This window comes from Diuraphis noxia, unplaced genomic scaffold (assembly GCF_037042655.1).
Source record: "Diuraphis noxia isolate RWA-SAM2 unplaced genomic scaffold, SU_Dnox_SAM2 contig0001, whole genome shotgun sequence".
In the NCBI taxonomy this organism is placed as follows: domain Eukaryota; kingdom Metazoa; phylum Arthropoda; class Insecta; order Hemiptera; family Aphididae; genus Diuraphis; species Diuraphis noxia.
The window spans coordinates 25,147,057-25,168,191 of record NW_028301711.1 but is presented as its reverse complement, the minus strand read 5'-3'; the positions used below and the strand labels follow the sequence as shown (position 1 = coordinate 25,168,191).

General features: G+C 29.8%; 1 protein-coding gene and 1 non-coding gene across 2 annotated transcripts in view; both read left to right on the top strand.

The window, feature by feature from the left end:
- LOC149060369 (limbic system-associated membrane protein-like) overlaps positions 1 to 21,135 on the top strand; it is a 589,994-nt gene that overhangs the window by 229,004 nt on the left and 339,855 nt on the right. The window lies entirely within an intron of this gene.
- TRNAN-GUU (transfer RNA asparagine (anticodon GUU)) lies at positions 6,214 to 6,287 on the top strand. Its single transcript has one exon. It is a non-coding gene; the product is annotated as a tRNA-Asn (tRNA).

The window sequence follows — 21,135 nt, the reverse complement described above, 5'->3', positions numbered from 1 at the left end:
GTGACCCAGATTCACCAGACTGGGATTTTGGTGGTATTCCACACCCACCTGATGGAGGTTTAGGCGTTGAACCAGATCCGCTAGATGGGAGTTTCGACGTTGAACCACAACCACCAGATGATGGTTTTGGTGGTAATGCACATCCACCAGACAAGGGTTTTGGTGGTATTCCACACCCACCAGATGGAGGTTTAGGCGTTGACCCAGATCCACTAGACGGGGGTTTCGACGTTGAACCACGACCACCAGATGATGGTTTTGGTGGTAATGCACATCCACCAGACAAGGGTTTTGGTGGTATTCCACACCCCCCAGATGGAGGTTTAGGCGTTGACCCAGATCCACTAGACTGGGGTTTCGACGTTGAACCACAACCACCAGATGATGGTTTTGGTGGTAATGCACATCCACCAGACAAGGGTTTTGGTGGTATTCCACACCCCCCAGATGGAGGTTTAGGCGTTGACCCAGATCCGCTAGATGGGAGTTTCGACGTTGAACCACAACCACCAGATGATGGTTTTGGTGGTAATGCACATCCACCAGACAAGGGTTTTGGTGGTATTCCACACCCACCAGATGGAGGTTTAGGCGTTGACCCAGATCCACTAGACTGGGGTTTCGACGTTGAACCACAACCACCAGATGATGGTTTCGGTGGTGATCCACTTCCACTAGACGGGGGTTTTGGTGGTATTCCACACCCACCAGATGATGGTTTTGGTGGTAATGCACATCCACCAGACAAGGGTTTTGGTGGTATTCCACACCCACCAGATGGAGGTTTAGGCGTTGACCCAGATCCGCTAGATGGGAGTTTCGACGTTGAACCACAACCACCAGATGATGGTTTTGGTGGTAATGCACATCCACCAGACAAGGGTTTTGGCGGTATTCCACACCCACCAGATGGAGGTTTAGGCGTTGACCCAGATCCACTAGACGGGGGTTTCGACGTTGAACCACAACCACCAGATGATGGTTTTGGTGGTAATGCACATCCACCAGACAAGGGTTTTGGTGGTATTCCACACCCACCAGATGGAGGTTTAGGCGTTGACCCAGATCCACTAGACTGGGGTTTCGACGTTGAACCACAACCACCAGATGATGGTTTCGGTGGTGATCCACTTCCACTAGACGGGGGTTTTGGTGGTATTCCACACCCACCAGATGATGGTTTTGGTGGTAATGCACATCCACCAGACAAGGGTTTTGGTGGTATTCCACACCCACCAGATGGAGGTTTAGGCGTTGACCCAGATCCACTAGATGGGAGTTTCGACGTTGAACCACAACCGCCAGATGATGGTTTCGGTGGTGATCCACTTCCACCAGACGGGGGTTTCGGTGGTGACCCACATTCAGCAAACGGGGGTTTCAGCGTTGAATCACAACCACTAGATGGAGGCTTCGTAAGTAATCCAAGGCCACCCTTCGAGGGTCTTAGCTTTGAGTCGCAGCCCTCAAATGGAAATTTCGCTATTAACTCACAACCACTTAATGAGTCCGATGACCAAGGAATCTTAAATCCAATGTTCTTTAAGTGACTCATTGAACCACACTCAAATACATTTTTAATTTGTGTACTCTTCGCCCGGACGGCATTAGCACCCACGCCTGATGATTGTTGTAAAGCGAAACGCGATGCAATGACAATTGACCCGATCAGATTTCTTGCAGATTTCATTATTATGTTTTATGTTCTCGTTTGGATGGCGAGTTAGTTAGGTATCTCCTTTGTGAGGAGGGAAAATCTAATTAAGCTGTGATTTTTGGCAATTATTCGTTGTTGATGTATAAAATATGATTGATATGGGATAAGGTAAAAATTTATAATAATATAATATTATATTATATATCGATGTTTGCGTTATTTTTTTAGATACCGTATAGTTTTATATTCAGCCAACTACCTATGTCCAGTTTTTTAAGTATATTAAAACGGTATAAAATACATTTTTATAATATAGTCATTTAAGATTTAATATGAAAAGTATTGTTGAATGATTAAAAATACACCATTAGAAAATAGAAACTGTTATATTATATTTTTCTAATTATAGATACTTGTTTATCAAAACTATGTAATTATATGATTTATAGTTTGTACATCGATCGATGTACTTATATCTTATAAATTATAATTTATAATACTAAAGCTAAAAAAATACTCTACTCCATGCTGCATCTGTGCAAGGGGTCTAGGTATAATGGTATTAACTTGATTAATTGCTTTAATTTGTACGCACATTGCAATGGGCTTACCTCCTCCCAAAAATATACTTAACTTCGTGAGCTAAAAAAATAACTTTGTTGATGTTTCAAGAGGACTTGAATTGTTTCCACAGTATAATTTAATACACTAAAATAAATAAGTATAAATACAATTATTTATGAATTATGACTCATTAATTGTTTATGTTGTTTCTTGTTATTGTAATTATTGTTAATAAAATAACTGTAAGAAATTTATGTCCTAAACTGTATAGCCAATGAAAAACAATATACCTATTTATTTTATGTTTTTCTGTGTTACTTTGCTCGCATATGCTTATTGTGCCTAAATTGTACAGATTGCATATTATTATATTACATAATAATAATAATAATAATAAAATGTTTTTCTAATTATTTAGACATTTTAAAAATTTATTTCAAAAATAGAATATGCTGGCTAAATTATATTTATAAGACGACATATATACATAATTGTATCCTCATAATATAGCGTGTTTAATACGTTTTTTTTATAAAATAAATTAGTTATATATAATTTTGTGACAACTGGTGCCATATTCCATAACGTATTTTGTTATATTATATTTTTGAACAATAATTAATCATATTTAATTTATTTGAATACTATGATATAATAGTCTAATTAAAAATGGATATCAGCACGCACATAAACAAAAATTGAATTTAATTATTATTTTTTTATTATTATTATTTTTTTTTTTTACGTAAATGATATGCCTACTTACCTCTGTCCTCTGATATAATGTATTGTTATTGTTTTGGTATGTTTTTAAATATGTAAATTTAAATGTTCATATTGGGTTAAATGTTAAATACTCAAATGTATATAATATATTCATATATCATATACATGTAATATTAGGAAGTTATTTAGTTTATAGGAATCAAGGAATGGCCGTAGTATAAATTAATATAGATGTTATGTACCTACGTCCTACATGGCTACATTTTATACTATGAAACATTTATCTGTCGAGTTCTTTGTAAAGGCTGGATATTACGTAGTACCTACTTCTATTCACATTTTTTAATTACAGTGAAATTATAATAAAACATAATAAATACTCGAGGTAACTACCAAAACTATATATGTATACCTACCTAGCTATCTCTATATTTCAGGTAAGTTAAGTTAGCGTAGGTAGTAGGCACTTGTTAAGTACCTATGGTACGAGTATCTATCAATAATGAGTAATGACTATAATATTACATGATTCATCAATATAATGTTAATCAACAGGCGGGCTAGGTTTATTAAGTTGTGTGAACGCAGTTTACTGACAAAATATAGAAATATTAATGTTAAACAATTATATTATTCCAGGCCAGCGATCCATTTATTGAATAAAACGACTAAAATTTATATCCATGCACAATTTTTAATGTAATTGACAAATAGTAATGCTACCAATAGGAGATTGATAAGTATAGGTTCAATGTTTACCAGAAGATTTGTATACTATTCTAGATGAGTATATGATTTATTAATTATTTAAAAGAATGTTTAAATTATGAAAATTAATTTAATAATTAAGCTATACAAAATAGATAAAAATAAATTTATGCTTAAAAATAATATTTCCAAGACAGTTTTACTATTTATTTTATCATATTTGAACTGCCTATGTAGGTACCATGTTAGAGGATAACTGTAACAAGTATTTTTTAATTTAAATTTGTAGAAGACAATGTAGAAATGTTTTATTCTAAACAACTTCTACCAAATTGTATTGGATTTCTGTTTAAATAAATATTCGTAAATATTTACAGAGACGTTTGGTATTTTTTGAAAATAAATTAAAATTAGTAGCATAAATTGGGTGTTGTATAGCATACAAAAAATACGATTAAATTGACTATTTAAATGAAATTTGTAAATTATAACTCATAAATAATAAAATGTTATTTATGCATTCATATTATAATACGTTTGAAATCGAAATTCACTCATCTAAATATTCTGTAGGTACCTACCTATTTAACTGTAATGTGGTTACATATAATCACTGCAGAATATAAAGTTCCTAAAAAAGTTCTTTGGTAGATATAAAATTATTTTATAATGTTTCGACTGGTTCATTTACTGTTAATTTTAATAACTTTGAATAATATTAATTAACTATTAGAAAATAATTAAATTATCACGAAATGGTGTGAATAATGTAAACACGGCTGTCAATCAACAGTGATATTTGATAACAAACTCTGACAAAGTGCAGTTAGACATGGTTTGATTTTAGATTGGAAAGACTACATGGCGTATAGTAGTGCATGCACATTTTGTTCCGTCTTAGCAATGTTGCTGAAATTGGTTTATGTTTGTGTTGGTTACAAAGGACACAGTATTTTGTAAGTTACAAAAAATAAAAGTATCATACTCCGCTTTGACAGCAATACTATTATAATGTAAAACATTAAAATGAATTAATAAATACATTTTGCCGTGAAAAAATAATTCATATACGTAGATAGGTAGTATAACTATACTTACATACGAATAATCATAAACGGTCAAATTCATAAAACATTACTCATATCGGCGTATCGCTACATTTTATTTTTTATAAATGTCAATTGAACTTTTTTACGTCATTTATTAATGTTTCAAACATTAAATAGATCTTTAATATCTGATATCATCATACAAATATAGAAAAAACATATAAAGAATATCGAGAATACTTACAATAAGTATTATTTTATAGACATATTATGTTTTATTTTGTAAAGAGAAAACATTTTGTAAAATCCATATTATTAAAATCTAAATATATTGGACAAAAATTAATAATAATGTCTATAAAGACTTGAGTAATTAAAATCACTTTTTAAGCCATACGTATAATATAAATATTTCAAAATAATTATGAAAATCAAAAAATTACAAGTCTGAAAAAGTTTTTTTTCGGTTTAATTTAATGTACCATCATTGATGTGCTGTCTTTAAATCTATAACAATATACATATTTTATATTATTTATTTTTTGACACTAAACTCTAGTATAAAGAAACATTATATCAATTTTTTAATATTAATTTGTATCCTTACAAATCTATAGGAAGTCCTGTACTATATATAGTCCTCCTCTACTCAGCGTTTTCTATTAAATCAAACTATTTAGAGTGAAGTATTAGGTACTACATCTATTATCTTTATAATATAGTGCACAGGACGTAGGTATTATAATCGTCATCGTCGTAAAATGTTTATCGCTCTCTATGCTTTTTTAGTATCGGTTTAAAATTTAAATGCATTGGGTATAACTACCTCAACGCAAGTATTGTCATCAAAGAAAAAAAAATTTATAATAATAACGATTGTTTGAAATGCGATTGCAGATAGCTCATTGATTCAGCAAATCAGCAATATAGGTAGGTACTAAAATTTGAACATCTTACGAGGGTTGTTTATTCCTCATAACGAGGTGTTATTGATGATCGCATCAACCCTATAGACAGGTGTAAATGGCACATAAATGGTAAATATAGGCTGGCCTGATCACCTGACCTAAACATAGGACTCGTCGCCACTGGTTCGTGCCCCGTGTTGCTAGCTCCGTAAATTAATGGAGCGTGTTTTAGGTAATGCCCCTTCGAATTGCTTCCACATAGATTTACAAGACTAAATCCTCAGAAGTAAAATATGTATGTATCACACTTGCACCTATATAGTATAAACTTATTGTGTAGTAATCTACACTCTTCCTAAATATCTGCAATAACTTAATATGGTTTTTACCTAGGTATATTTTCCGTTTTAGGTATAATAATTCTCACATAACACATAATATTAGTTATTACATCAACAACGCGTTAAGTCACTTAAGTGATTTTCAATAAACAATGATAAACCGGTGTATGGCGTTATTGTAAGTAGGTATTTTGAAACCATTATGTTGTACACAATCCGGTTTACTGAATAACCATAAAAACAACCTAGAGGTTCAACAAGCCTCCGTGGCGCAATTGGCTAGCGCGTTCGGCTGTTAACCGAAAGGTTGGTGGTTCGAGCCCACCCGGGGGCGAAAATTTTTTTGTTTTTTTTCTTCAAGTGTTGACCGTTTGTTTTAGTTATTTTTAATCACCACAAAGTAAACATAACTCAAATAGTGTAAAATGTTAGCATTATTTTTCCTCATGCGTTTTTTTCACGATTCTTTTCACGAAAACAATAATATAATTTATTACAATTAGGTGCATGCGGTGGCTTACCATGTCACGCGTGCTACATAAGACTATAAGAGATTGGGTGTTGAACGCGGTGGCGGAATTACGATGATGCAAGTGTTACATTTAAAACACCAAATAATTTTCAAGTGTTGCAAAAGTATTGTTTCGGAACACTAAAAATATTAAAGTTTTAAGTTTAAAGTCCGATCCTCTTTCCCGTTCACCGTATTTTATACTTTATTCTTAATCTTTACGCACATTTACATTTTTAATTCTATTTCTTTTTTTTTTTTTTTTTTTATAAAATATTTTCTGCCTTAAAATCAGCAAAGAGGAAGTGTAATACCGAAAATGTCAACCAAATTACGCTACTGGTTGAACAAATGGAGTTTTACAGTCAGTTGATGTATCCTAGTTATACTATATAGTAGGTATTATGTATGCCTACTTCTGTTTTTCAATACAAGGTGAATATATGTGAATTGAATATTAGCTTGCAATATATAACTATATTATAGTTCATAATTTAATTAGATGTATAACAACAAAAAAGTTTTACGAATTATTTTTTTTTTAACAAATTTGATTATTATGCTAATTTACTAATTATCATGAGTCATGACTACTTCAAGTTTCCATTAAAAGTTTTGTCTTGAATTAGGTAATTATTTAAAACGATTAAGAAAACACAAACGTTAATATACAACATAAAATACAATGATTCGAATTTTTTTTTAACTATGATTAAAGCGCCAAATGGTGAATGTAAAATACGATTTAAATATTCGTAGGTTCTTATTCATATTTATTAATATATTATTGTATTACATTACATAAAGATACTGCGATTTTATAAATAAACGCAATCGTTAAAATTATATCGATTAATTATTATCCGATTACTTTCATAATGGTTCGGCGTAACTATTTAAAATTACAGCTTCAATGACCACTAGACATAATCAAAAATACAATTTTCTCTAACCAATGAAGTCACGTAATAAACCTTATTTTTACATAAAATTAGACATTTTTTGTGCTATATTTATGGAAACATTTTAGAAATAAACTTTGAAACGTTTGATAACAGAAATATTCGGAATGTCTGTTAGCTAAACTGCAGTGAAGTAAGCGTTTTCAAAAATAGCAAACTCCATGATCCATGTCTGTTATATTCTAATAAAGTAATAACCAATATCATGGTTGAGTGTGTTAATACTTTTTTCGCCATCATATCTATATTTACGGAGTAGATACCATTGGCCATGGACATAATTAAGGGGGGTGAGGGGGATAGACCTCTCAAAACTTTTATTTTACTGCTAACATTTTATATTTGATGGGGTAGGTAATATTATGAGGCTTACAGATTTTGCTAAAAACATATAATCCCCCCCCCCCCAAGCCAAATGTTAATTTACATACCGCTTACGAATATCAATCTTTCAAATTTTCAAACATTGCTACGTTCGTAATGCAAATCGTTTTCGGTTAGGTATAACATGTCCTCATTTTTACATATTAGAACAGCGACGATCAAAATAGATATTATGATTCAATGATTTTCCGTTCAGCGGAGAAAATATCAAATATTTTTTACTATATTTTTAACGAAAAGTAAGTAATTAAAATCAGAATATTCCGGTGATAAACATTTTTTACGTATTCAATTCAATTACAATAATGACGCAAACGATAATAGGTAGGTTCGGTGAAGTTATAGGAAGTGTTATTTTGTTACTCATAATGTCACATAAGTTTCAATAAATAAATATTTTGTTCTGTAGATTGGATTTCAAAAGTTTTAGTTCGGATTTATATGCACTTATATATTAAACCAGAATATTTTGCTGTTAAAATTGTAAAAAAAATACTTCCATAAATACTATTACTAAGCCTGAACTAAATATTATAGCAATTTTAATTACGTCGTCGTAAAACATAAATAATGCGTCAACTTAGCGTTAGTACTATATGCCATACGATCGACTAGAAAAATAAAATGAACGTCACAATCATGATTACCTATTACTATATTTACGACAGTAAAGCAAGTCTCGCTTCGTTCGGATAGTCTGTAAAAATGCATAAAAATGCACGAGTGTGGGGTGAAGTATTATTATAAAAACGCATATGATATTGAAACACGATGGTATACTTGTTTTAAGTATGACCTTTGAATAAACGAATATACTTTTGACCTCTACGGGTGGCGAGCTGCACTGAACGGTTATCTGAAATTTAAATTTACGTCGTAAATATATTTATTGGCATTTAATAATCTTTATTAAATATGTTGTAAAAGTGTTTGCTTTTTTATTGTATACGAACCCGGTACCGATTTTTAGTTTTTGAACGTCGCAGCACCTGTGTTCAGAGGCAAAAAAACATAGAAATAAATTTTATTTTTATGAATTTAAGCGTTGCGTGTGTATTACTATTTTCATATTCAACAATTCATTTGTGAAACATACGTTTAATACAGGTAATTTAATTCGCATAATATCTGTAATAGTAGTGGTAGAAAATTTTGTTTGGTGACTCTCTTACACTATATCTATCTTGGATAAAGTATAATATTAATTATTGTGATTTTCAACCATCGTTCCATAGCTATAACAACTAAAATATATAAATAATATTATGGTATGTCGTATGGCATCAGGACATATTTGTATAATGGTAATAATTATTTATAAAATATTATATTGTATCTATATTAATAGGAAACTACTAACTTACCTCTCGAAAAAGCAAACTTCTCTCATAAAAGTTTCAGGAATACTTAAGTCGTAAACATTTTTAAACACGACATTTTTTTATTTTTTTTTTAATCGCTGAAAAATATATTTTCTCATCACACCGTTCTTATTTTTTTCCGGTTTGTATCTGCGTTGATTAGTCTTCTCATTACAAACCCAACATTAAATATATATAAATAAATTAATATACCATATTTTGCATATTATAATACATAATACATCCGACACAGCGTATTACTTGATTAAATGTGTTTTATTAAGCTTTACGATAACTGTTGAAGAAAGCGCCGTCGTTAACCTCATGGTAGGTACGGCGCACAAACACGTCGGTGAACGGTATTAGAGTAATAAACGGCTGGTTTTAATAGTTTGAGAAAAAAAATGACTATACTCGTATATTTCAATTAATTAGAATGCAAGAGATGTGCTCAGCAAAAAAAAAAAATAATAATATAAAGATATACACTTGTCTCGTTCGCACTTTTTATTGTATCCGTATTAATCAATAATAATATACTTTGCGTTTCTAAAATCCGTTCAATTACCACGGGAAACGAATCAGACGAACCAATAAAATATAATCATGCGATTCAGATGAGTTTTGATTATACTGTCTGCACAATACCTACCTATATACTACCAGATAGTAGATTCTGCTAGGACTCTATAATATTATGCTAATTATTCTCTAAAATTATTCACAGATAATATGTTATTACAATTTATTACTTTTATTTATTTATCTATGTGACTATGCGTCTCAACTTCTAAGGTTATTGACATTTCTGTACATAGGTTGCAAATTTTCAATAATTGAAGGGTTGAAAGTGACGATGATCTGTCTCACCAATTTTTTTTTTTTTTAATGTATAGGTAAATGATATAAGAGTTGAAATGATTATGTTGTTTCGAATAAATAATATTTTAATCCTACACTTTCAGGCTATTTTTGTTTTTTAATTTTACTTTACATGGCTGCATTGTATTACGATGTGTTGTTGCATTGTTTTATTTTATGTTCCATGATAATGCATTCATGGCCCTTTAACTACCTAATTATGTCCATTGTCCAATAATCATTTGATGCGGTAGCACAGTGTAATGCTGAGCTCAGCCCTTCAATTAAAGTTTTAATAGTTTTATACAAAATATTTTTTATCTATTTTGTATCTTATTGTATCCATATTACAAACTCATACTTATTCTCTAAGCCTCATGTTTACACTTTGAGTATGATAAATTTCATACTATTTTATCATTCAATGAAATATGTTGTTATCTATATTATAAGTGTTACATAATTATAACGTAACGAATATTTTCTAGTTGACAAATATTTGAAAAAGAAGCATAATTATATATCATCTACCTACCCAGATAATACCTAATAATAGTTTCACTTTAATGACACTTTGGTGTCAATGGTGCTGCGGTTCCAAAACAAACGTTAATTACACGTTAAGACAATTTAAACCCGGTGGCATAGAAAATATGAAATATTTTATAATAATGTATTTTTGAATATCGGCAGGCGGCAGCATGATTCCACTGATTATCTATTCTTTCAAACAATTAAATATGTAGGATAATAATATTATTATGATCAACACGTGTAATGTTGTGCGATTGGTTCAAATATCCGTACAGAAAGTTTTATTCGTTTATTTTCTTGTACAAGATATGTACAAAATGTACAATGACTTACAAAATTAATAAGTAGGTAATATTATATGTAAAATAAGTAGGTAATATTATATGTAAAATAAGTAGATCTTCCATTAAAAATCTAACAAGGTATCTACATTTCAAGAATTTAAAAAGTCCATTAAATAAGGTTATAAGTTGAAATGTAAAGAATTGTTAGTCTTCAAAATCTCCAATAAATATTAGGGTTAAATAAATATCTTATCTAGTGGTATAAAATTGTATATTGTAATATAATATAATGTATAGAACTATAGCCTTTAGATTATCAATAAATGTATTAACATTACCACTCAGAATATAAAACTGGATTAAGCATTCTATGATGATGACATATCAATTACCAATATAATTAAACATAATTATTGTATTCAGTGTCATATTTTATTATTTAGCACCTTTTTTGGTCAGAACACAAGAGATTAATAGTAGGTATCAAGGTATCTACCTAAGAATTATAGGCCATGCATGAAAGACATTTTTCACTTTGGGAAAACACCAAAATACAATAATAAGTAAATATTATAAGTCGATATTATCTATTTTGCATTAGTAAATTATTATACTAACATAATTAAATATGACATTGAAGGTATTTACAAATTGATAGATAATTTTATTAAACTATACATATTCTCAAATTTTAAATAATTATGGTTGTGAATAAAAATATAATTTTTTTATGATCCAAACAAGATATTTACAGTACCTTAGTCAGTTTAAAACAAATTCAAATATTTCTTGACGATAACAACCAGTTGGCAATAATTCAAACGCACCAACTATAATAACTTAAAATTATCAAATTGATTGAAATAATGAAATAATTAGATATGTATTTTAATTTAATTTTTAAGTTTTAAGTTTTTAACTGTCATATAAAAATTATAAAGTTAGAAGTGACAAGTGTTATCAATTATCAGATTATCAACAAACAACTACATGTTATAATTTTTTTACTTTTATTTATTTAATAACTACAAGTTTTTCAATGGTATTTTAATTCATCAAATTAATTCGTTAACGAATAACGGATAATGGGCAATAGCTAATAATTAGTATTCGGAAAACATTAAATAATTTTAAGGTTATAAAATATTATAATATTATCATGGATAAAATAATTTTATATTATAAAACACTATTATCACGGTCTTAGATTATACCACAGTCTTGGACCGTGGATTATAATCTAAAATTATAAACTCTTCGTTTCTCAGATAAGTAATGCAATTACATCATAAATAAAAATAATCAGTAATTGGTTATAATATCAAACGGTATACGGATATACCATTATACGTTTCGTACTGACTACTGTATACTGTAATAAATTGATAATTCGATACCCAGATTATTAAGGTCGTACAACGGTAGCACTTTTAATATTATTTACTGTTGACATTTTATAATTAACGCCAATATTCAGATGTCCATAGCTCCTTCAATTATTAATACATTAATGTAAACGACCCGTCAAAATTCATTAAAAATTAATCTGAACACGAATCATATTTTAAAAATATAGGTTCCCATTTGAATTTTAAAAGTTACCCCCCGAAACTACCCATCCTAATTAATAAAAAAAATATTTAAAATCAAATTAGTATAGATTATATGATTCAAAAAGGTTTTCACATAGGTAGGTAGTTTTTCCCTAATTTAAATATATCATGCTGAAATCTGCTGTCACATGAAATTCGGAACACCCTGTATAATATATATATGTATGTATTACATTTGTGAAAAGAGTAAAATTGAAAATATAATAAAATAATACCGAATATACAATCACGGTATTATTACAATAATATGTTACGATTAGATTGGCAACCTAAAATGTATGAATACAATTATTAAATAAACCAATTTTCAGGATTATACCTAAATATAGACAGCAAAATAGGTATAAATATGTTGTAATACATAAAAATATTTGTTTAGTTTTAGTAGAAAATTGTATTCATTTTTTGATAAAGAATATGGTTCTTTATATCATATCGGTTCCACGAGTGTTATCGATTAAACGCTTAGAAAATAAAATTAATGATTATTGCAGTCTCGATTGTAACACACTGACAATTGTCCGTTGCCGCGTAATACGCGTGGATAACAAATGTAATATTGTAATTGAACTTTAAAATACCATGTAAAAAAAAATATTACAATATGGGGAAATGTTCAAAATATAACTAAATCTCAGACGTATACGGGCCATAAGAAAATATTTTAGCGCCCGGTGCAGTAATGGTAAGTGTAATGGGTTGTATCGGCATGAAACTGCAGCTGAAAGGCATAGCAAGTGATGAACTGATGACGAAATCAGAAATGAAATCCACCTCGTCGTGGGTAGCATCTATACATAATATATAAATAGGGACAGGTGATGATGAGACGTGATAAAAATCAGTAACTACAATGTTATAAATGATAATACCTAACGATAACCACGAGTTGATACATGAAAATATCTAGTACTTAACCCTCGGTCGAGAAAACCAATATGTTCTCGTCTCGCTATAGGTACCTATACTATTGTATTTCGTCATAATATTATCGTAAAAACGCACGCGTGTTTGCCGAAGATAACGATGATCGGCTCACAGGGGGAGGGAAGGGCTCAACCACACCTTAAACGGGAAATACGATGTGACCAGATAAAAGAGCAAAATAAGAAAATTGTTTTGCTCAATAGCTGATGTGAATTACAAATTACGAATAGGTTAGTACTTTTTAGTTGAACTGCAGTGCACGCAAGACAATTATGGTGTCGGTCGCCGACTGGTGTCAATCACAGAGTGACCCATATGGCCATATAACAGCACTAGTTATTAAACGTGCATCTGATTTTCATGCATTTTGGACCCTCCTTAGTCCTTGTGCAGCCCGAAGAGTTGGGTTCCTATGCCTGCAGGCCATCTACAGGAAATCGTACATTCGTCACGTACTGTTTCCGTTGAAACGTCATCACATTATTGAGTCAACGGAAAAGTGTGATAATTTATTAACGCACCATCAAAACCAATATAAATTTAAATGAAAATAATTTGAAAAATATCAATTGTCTATTGGGTGACACTGAATTCGTGAATGGAAGGTAAAAATAATCAAACAAAAAATGTGTTTTAGCTGGATTTAGTACGTATATTTTTCCCGAAATTGCAAACTATATTATATGGCGTTATACTTGCATCGTTCAAATTTCAACCACCTTATACTCAATTACCTATATGCTATTCATATTTAATGCACCTCTACTACCTCTAGTAGGCCCTGCATTATAAAATTACATAATGCTATATAAATGCTACCTGTTGTACTATATTAATTGTTTTTGGAAGTTGTTTTGACGCTTGAAATAAGTTTAACGTCTGAGTCATAACATTTTGAGTTGTTCAATGTTGTCATTATTATATTACATTATACACAAACGTATAAACAGAAACAAACAGATCGGCAGATCTCGGTCCTGTCTGTAGGTCAACATCCCCCTATTAGCTCGCACACCAATACTATCGTATTATGCGCCCTCGTCGATTCACCTTCTTAAAGTGTTTCACGTTTCTAACATATTAAATAAATCATATTTTATTTATTCGTGATCGTTCTTTTACAAACAATATATTATTTTATCTTTTATCGTAATATTCGTTTGAGACTTTGAGAGGGACGCGTGGGGTCCGTCTTCGAGACAATATATAAATAACGTTTTGTGCGCCCCACGGTATTATACGTAGTGTGCGCTGTGCTCCATGTGTGTGTGTGTGTGTGTATAATATATAAGTCACGCGGCCATTAACACAACGGGACTTGGGCTTGTGACGAGGCTCGCTCCGATCCGGCTGTATACATAGCGCATATTATAATATTATGATATATTGTGTGTATAGACCGCGACCAAACGCACACGATCGCGCTTTACGTACATGCACGTGCCGTAAGTACGCACGGCACGCACTCAAACCTTTATAAATGATGTTAGACAATTTCACTTTAGGGTGCCACCGCGGACGAGACATGGCAAGCTAGGGGACGTTGGTGGAGGGGAAGGAGACGAAAACAGCAATACTGAATATATATATATATATATATATATATATATATATATATATATATATATATATATGCTTGAGTATGCGTATATATAGGAGTTCCCCTTAATATATATATATATATATATATGCAGTACAGTGACTGCGATATATGTAGGGTATATGTATATAGTACACTTTTACGCGGGAGCCCGGGCCAGCGCCGCCTTCGCGGTTCTATAGTTTTATTAGTCGTACGTGCCTCGTTTCGAAAATTTCGAACACACCTACCCTCAGGATGGGTTACGCACTGTACACGTATGCGAGTCGCCGCCGCTGCTAACAGCCGCCACTTCTATATACGTATAATAGTATAATATAAACCAGTACGACAGCTATTTTACTATATATATATATACATATATATGCACATACGGCCGGTAACTATATACATAAACCTTCATTGGCTGTGACTCAATTTTTCCAGACTAGTGTGAGGTTACTCGAAACGTTCATCGTCATGTACTCTTGTTTTTTCACTACCTACAGACTTCTATACTTATAATTAGTTGTCGTATATATAACAATAAAATATATTGAATGTATATATTTTAGGCGCATTGTTATATTATAGTAGGAATATATAACATTGCTCCGGATGACTCACCAATTAGTATGTTCCCACAGTCCCCCAATTTTTCATAAATAATTAAAACTCTGATTTTTTTTTTTTGATTTTCAAACACATCCAAAAACTTTATTTTAAAAATACTCATATTACCTAAGTTTAAGGACCACGTTCAACGATGACGTCCACTTTTTTTTACTAGAAATTGTTGTTACCTAATTTTATAATAATGATAAGATTGTATATATTATAAGGTATACTTTATATGATGGCATATATAGATCAAAATTTGAACTAAAAGTTTCTGAGTTGATAAGGTTTATGTACCTACTAATAGTCCGAGTGTATGCACAGGCCTGTTGTTTCGTTAAGTCTATACTTTATCGATACTGAAATAAATTACATCATGTCTTTCAATATGACGTATAATGGTTCATATATTTATAGAGACACAAAATCAAGTATGATTTTGTTAATATAAAACGGCGTAATATTCTATAACGTTAATTTCTCTAGAACTGAATTATTAAAGCGTAAAATATTGAGTTCTCCGATGCAATATTATTTTATGAAGAGAGAAGACTTAGATGAGTTAGGTGAGAACACATTTTTCCTTTATAAACATATATAATGACAATACTATGAAATACATTAGAATGAGTTTTAAATTAAAAACATTAATAATTACACAGTCTACTCATAAGTATCGAGATCATAACCAACTTTTTATATTTAAAAATTAACTATTCAACTCAAGGGTATAAATGGTCTAACCTGCAAATCAATGCTACCTATTATTAATTTTCTAATATTTTGTTCAAACAGGCCACGCAATTAAAAAAAAAGTCTTTTTTGCATATTATGCACCTCAAAATTTTTCAGGGCGGCTTGTGATAAGAAATTTGTACCATCAACTCTCAGTTTTGATATATTTTAGATGCTCTAGCTGGACTGAGCCATTCGGTGAAACACGTTTAAAATATTAGAAATAACAATTTGCAATTGCCAATATTTATAAAATTTACAAACCCAATATTTTTAATTTCTATATATTATATAGTATATAATATGCTATATATTGCATTCTACTGTTTTGATTAAAAAAACATACGATGCATGCCACTCATCCTTCACACTCTATGGAAAAACTGCTTGACTCACGGTCACGCGAAATCATATTGTTCTCATAAAATAGCGTTGTGTCAAATGCGATTAATAACACTTTTAGACAAATGCCCAAAAGATAACAATCTCTCTGTTAAATTCACACTTTGTGTAGCACTTCATATACCATATTAAAAAGGATGTGCACTACAAAAAATTCCCAACGTAAAATTAAAAACAAAAAACGGTAAAACGGCCGCCTCCATTCACAGAAGACTTAACCTCGCGCAGTTTGAGAACCTCTGCAGTTTCTCAAACGCTGAAATCACTGCAGCTGACCAGCAAATTACAGCAGTATATTATCGCTTAACATCTCCATATTGATTACGGCAGCGGTTCCCAACCTGTGCACCGCGGTGCCCTAAGAGCACTGCGAGCTCATTTAAGGGGCACCACGGCTCATCCGAGAATGAAAAAATTATTAAATTATATATTAAAAATTTAAATTTACTGTAGTTGAAAAGACAAAAAATTGTTTTACGTATAAAATTACCAGGCGCGTAGTCAGGGGGGATGTTACAGGCCCCCCCCCACAGCCGTGGTATACTTTACATTTTTTTAATCAAGATAAAGATGCATCATAAGCACGAATTATCTTAAATCGTGATCTACACTTATTTATCAAAATGAAGTATATTAGTTTATATTACGAATTACGATCCCAATAATGTAAAGCCCTAAAGCTGGGATCCTCCGGCATTAATTACTATTTTAGACTGTTATGTGTTACGTTTTATCGATTTCTCGTTTCATTTAATATAATATCTTTTTATGCAGCGTGCCAGCGTGTAAGAAAACGTTTACAACTTCTTAATTATTGATTATTTGATTATCATGATGAACTATCGTATACCTGCGTAAAGTTATCAATGTTGTGTTTATAATTTTTTCAATTTATTTTGAATAACACCCCCCCCCCCTTAGAAATTTCTAGCTACGTGCCTGAAAATTACTTAGCATACTATCTATAAATCTAATATTAAATATAGCGTTTTTAGTATGTGTCGAATAATTCAGTAATATAGATAAAAAAAAGTTAAAAATATTGCCAAACTTTCCAAAAATAAACAGCCTCAAATTTCTCATTAATTATTAGTTTTTCACTATTAAAGCAGAATTCTTTCTTTTTACTTTCAACTATAAAATTATAATTTGTTAATAATATGTTCAATAAAACTATTTAAATCAGATATGAATGAAAACTAGCGTTTATTTTTATCACGTACCTCAAGATATTCTCAGAAGAACACCTAACAAAATGTGTACAAACAAAAGGGCACCGCCGGCTAAAAAGGTTGGGAACCGCTGGATTAAGAATTAAATCAACGAAAATGAATCATCAAAAAATTTATTAGATAATTAACGTCCGTTAAAAAAAAAAAGTGGAAATCGCTCTTCCTGTACAGTAGGTTACAAGTGGATTACTATAATGGATGAAATTAAATTTGATTCTAATGATATTATATCATTGTATACGAAAAACGATTCTGAGTGGAGACAGTTTATCGGTCTGGGATTTAATATTATAGATTATTATTACTTATTAATTATAGTAAGTTAATACTTATTAAAATATTTGACTTTCCAGTGGACATTTTTTTTTTTTTTTTATGAAGGTAGACAAACATATAAGGAATCTTGAATTAAATTTTAAAATCTTAGATTTAAAAAGAAACATTTTTATGAATTATTTCTATCTAAGATAATTTAAACATTGCCGTAATTTTCACGTATTTAGTAAAAATTTGAACTTTAAATACTTTTAAAAAAACTTGAACTTTAAAAAAAAAATCGTGCCTATGTATTTTTAAAATGTATCAACTGCTATTGAAACAATAAATTTAAAGCCTTATATATTAAATTTTTAAGCATTTTTACTCAACCACTAAAATTTTATTGACATTAATAGAAAAAAAAACTAAAAAAGTTTAAAAATTAAAATGTCAGTTAACAGTTCAAAACTAATAAAAATATTTTGAAGATCTTATCAAATATATAAAATACCTATTTAAACATTCAGTGAACATGTCAAGTATTTGCGGTCATTTGTTTTAGAGTTACACCAAAATAAAAAAAATCGCTAAATGAAAAATCTAGTGAAAATTCAATGTTGAAAAAATTTAAATTTCGAACGCTCATAAAAACTTAATTTCACTTTCTGGTGGATTTTTTTTCATGATAAAGGTTGAAAAGCTTGTAATAAATCTTATATTAAATTTTCAAATCTATGATTAAAAAAGAAATTTTTTTATGAATTTCTAGTTTAAAATAATTTGTGAATTTTCGTGATTTTTACGTATTTTGTCAAAATTCAAACTTTTAATGTTTATAAAAAATAATCATGACAATGCATTTATTTTATTTTTCAACTGCTATTGTAACAATATGTTAGGAACTTCGTATTAAATTTTCAAGCTTTTTTACCCAACAAAAAATTTGTTTTAAATTGTTGTTTTAAATATTAATTTAGAAAAAAAACTAATAATGATCGAAAATTGCATATACCTATAAATTATTGTTCATTATAAGTCGAAATTGCATGGTGGATAGGATATACTTGTATAAATATTTGTTGAAAATGTCATGTATCTATGGTCATTTGTTTAAAGTTACATCAAAAACCAAAATCGATTTTGTCGAAAACTGATTGTGCGCAAAATTTCTCGTTTTTCCCATAATTTTTAGTTTGCTTATCCCGATTATTTAGAAAAATATTGGGAGTTTTTTACTTTTGACCTCTCTTCCCCAAAGTACCAACTAGATTCACTTTTTGATCGAACGAGGTACTGAAGTCGATAATTTTACTGCCCCGAAATGGGATGACAGACCCCCCCCAAAAAAAAAAAAAAATTTAAAAAAAAACACAAATCATGATAAAATAAATACATTTCTCACTCCGCTCAAAATCTAAAATGCTTAAATATTTTCATTACATTTATTAAACAGCTACTAATTTAGTATAAATGCATAACTTATAACTTAATGAAGGTTAATCTTTAACTATTTTAATGTTTTATTAGTATTATTTAACTACTATACTGCAGTATTGCAATATTAGTTCATTGTTTTATATTTTATAATTTAGTTCCAAAGCTGTATTAAAATATAGTTTATAGTCTAATACTATAATACATATTATTATCGTATAGTTCATATTTTAGAACAATGGAAGATTAAGAAAAAAATGACCTACGATAAGGATAAAAGCTCACGATTTAATAGGTTTTACGATATGAGAGCTAAAATGATTTTAAATTGTGAGTAGTTAAGTAATTCAGATTCAGTCTATTGAAATGTTATTATCTGTGTAATTGAGTATTATAAGTACTAGACTAGAATATTACATTTTTTATCCATATTTAGTGTAAAAACACTTTATTAAGCCATCGAGAACTAAAATATTTTTCTTAGTAAATAATAAATAAAGTTGAACAACCATTCAATATCAAATAATTCGAATTTTAAATTTGCTTCCTTAAAAAACGGTATACAATTATATAAATCTAAATGTTTGAAAATATGGTCTATATTAAACTTATTATTTGAGGATAAAAGGAGGAAGTAAGCCTGTTATATTACACGTCACATCGCTGCATAATATGAAACAAACAACGAGTATGATTTATTGTATACATTTTATGGTATCCCTTGTGACACTTTTTTTTTTTTTTATCAAGGAGCAGATTTGTGTGCCTTATTCTATCAGAAAAAAATCATACTTGTAGAGTTAGAAAAAAATCATTGCCCTGAATGTATTAAATTATATACAAAAAAAAAAAAAGAAATATTTACAATTATTGTAGTTTTTACTGATTTTTTAGTTATATTTATATTTTAATTTTTGTAATAGTAGGCTATAAATTTATCATATTTTTGAACAAACTTTTATGTTTCATGCTCAGATGTCAAATGATATAATGATGACGCAATCATAGCTGCTAAATGAAATAACCGAGTTTATAATAATCATTAAAATAGCTCGGGAGTTATGACAGGAGCTTAATACATAACAGATAAGTCATAAATAAATGATAATCATAATTAATCATAAATATTATGATAAATACGCACACATCTTATCAGAAAAAAAACATCGAAATACATCATAGCAATTTATATTTTACATTGAAATATGCGACATACAATATGAAAAGTGTAGTGTTAAAACTTTTTTTTTGAGTCAATTGACTTTCAAAACGTATATTATACCCTTTATATAACTATAAGGCGTGTTTAAATATTATTTTTCGATTCTGTGTTATAATATTTTGCTCGGCGTTGATTATGGAACATTAACACTGTGCCTTCGGTTTGTGTCTGCATTGTAACAATAATAATAAAAATAATAATAATATTAACAATATAAATATTACCGTAATTTAATATTATTATGAATCTAAAAAGTCGTTGTGCT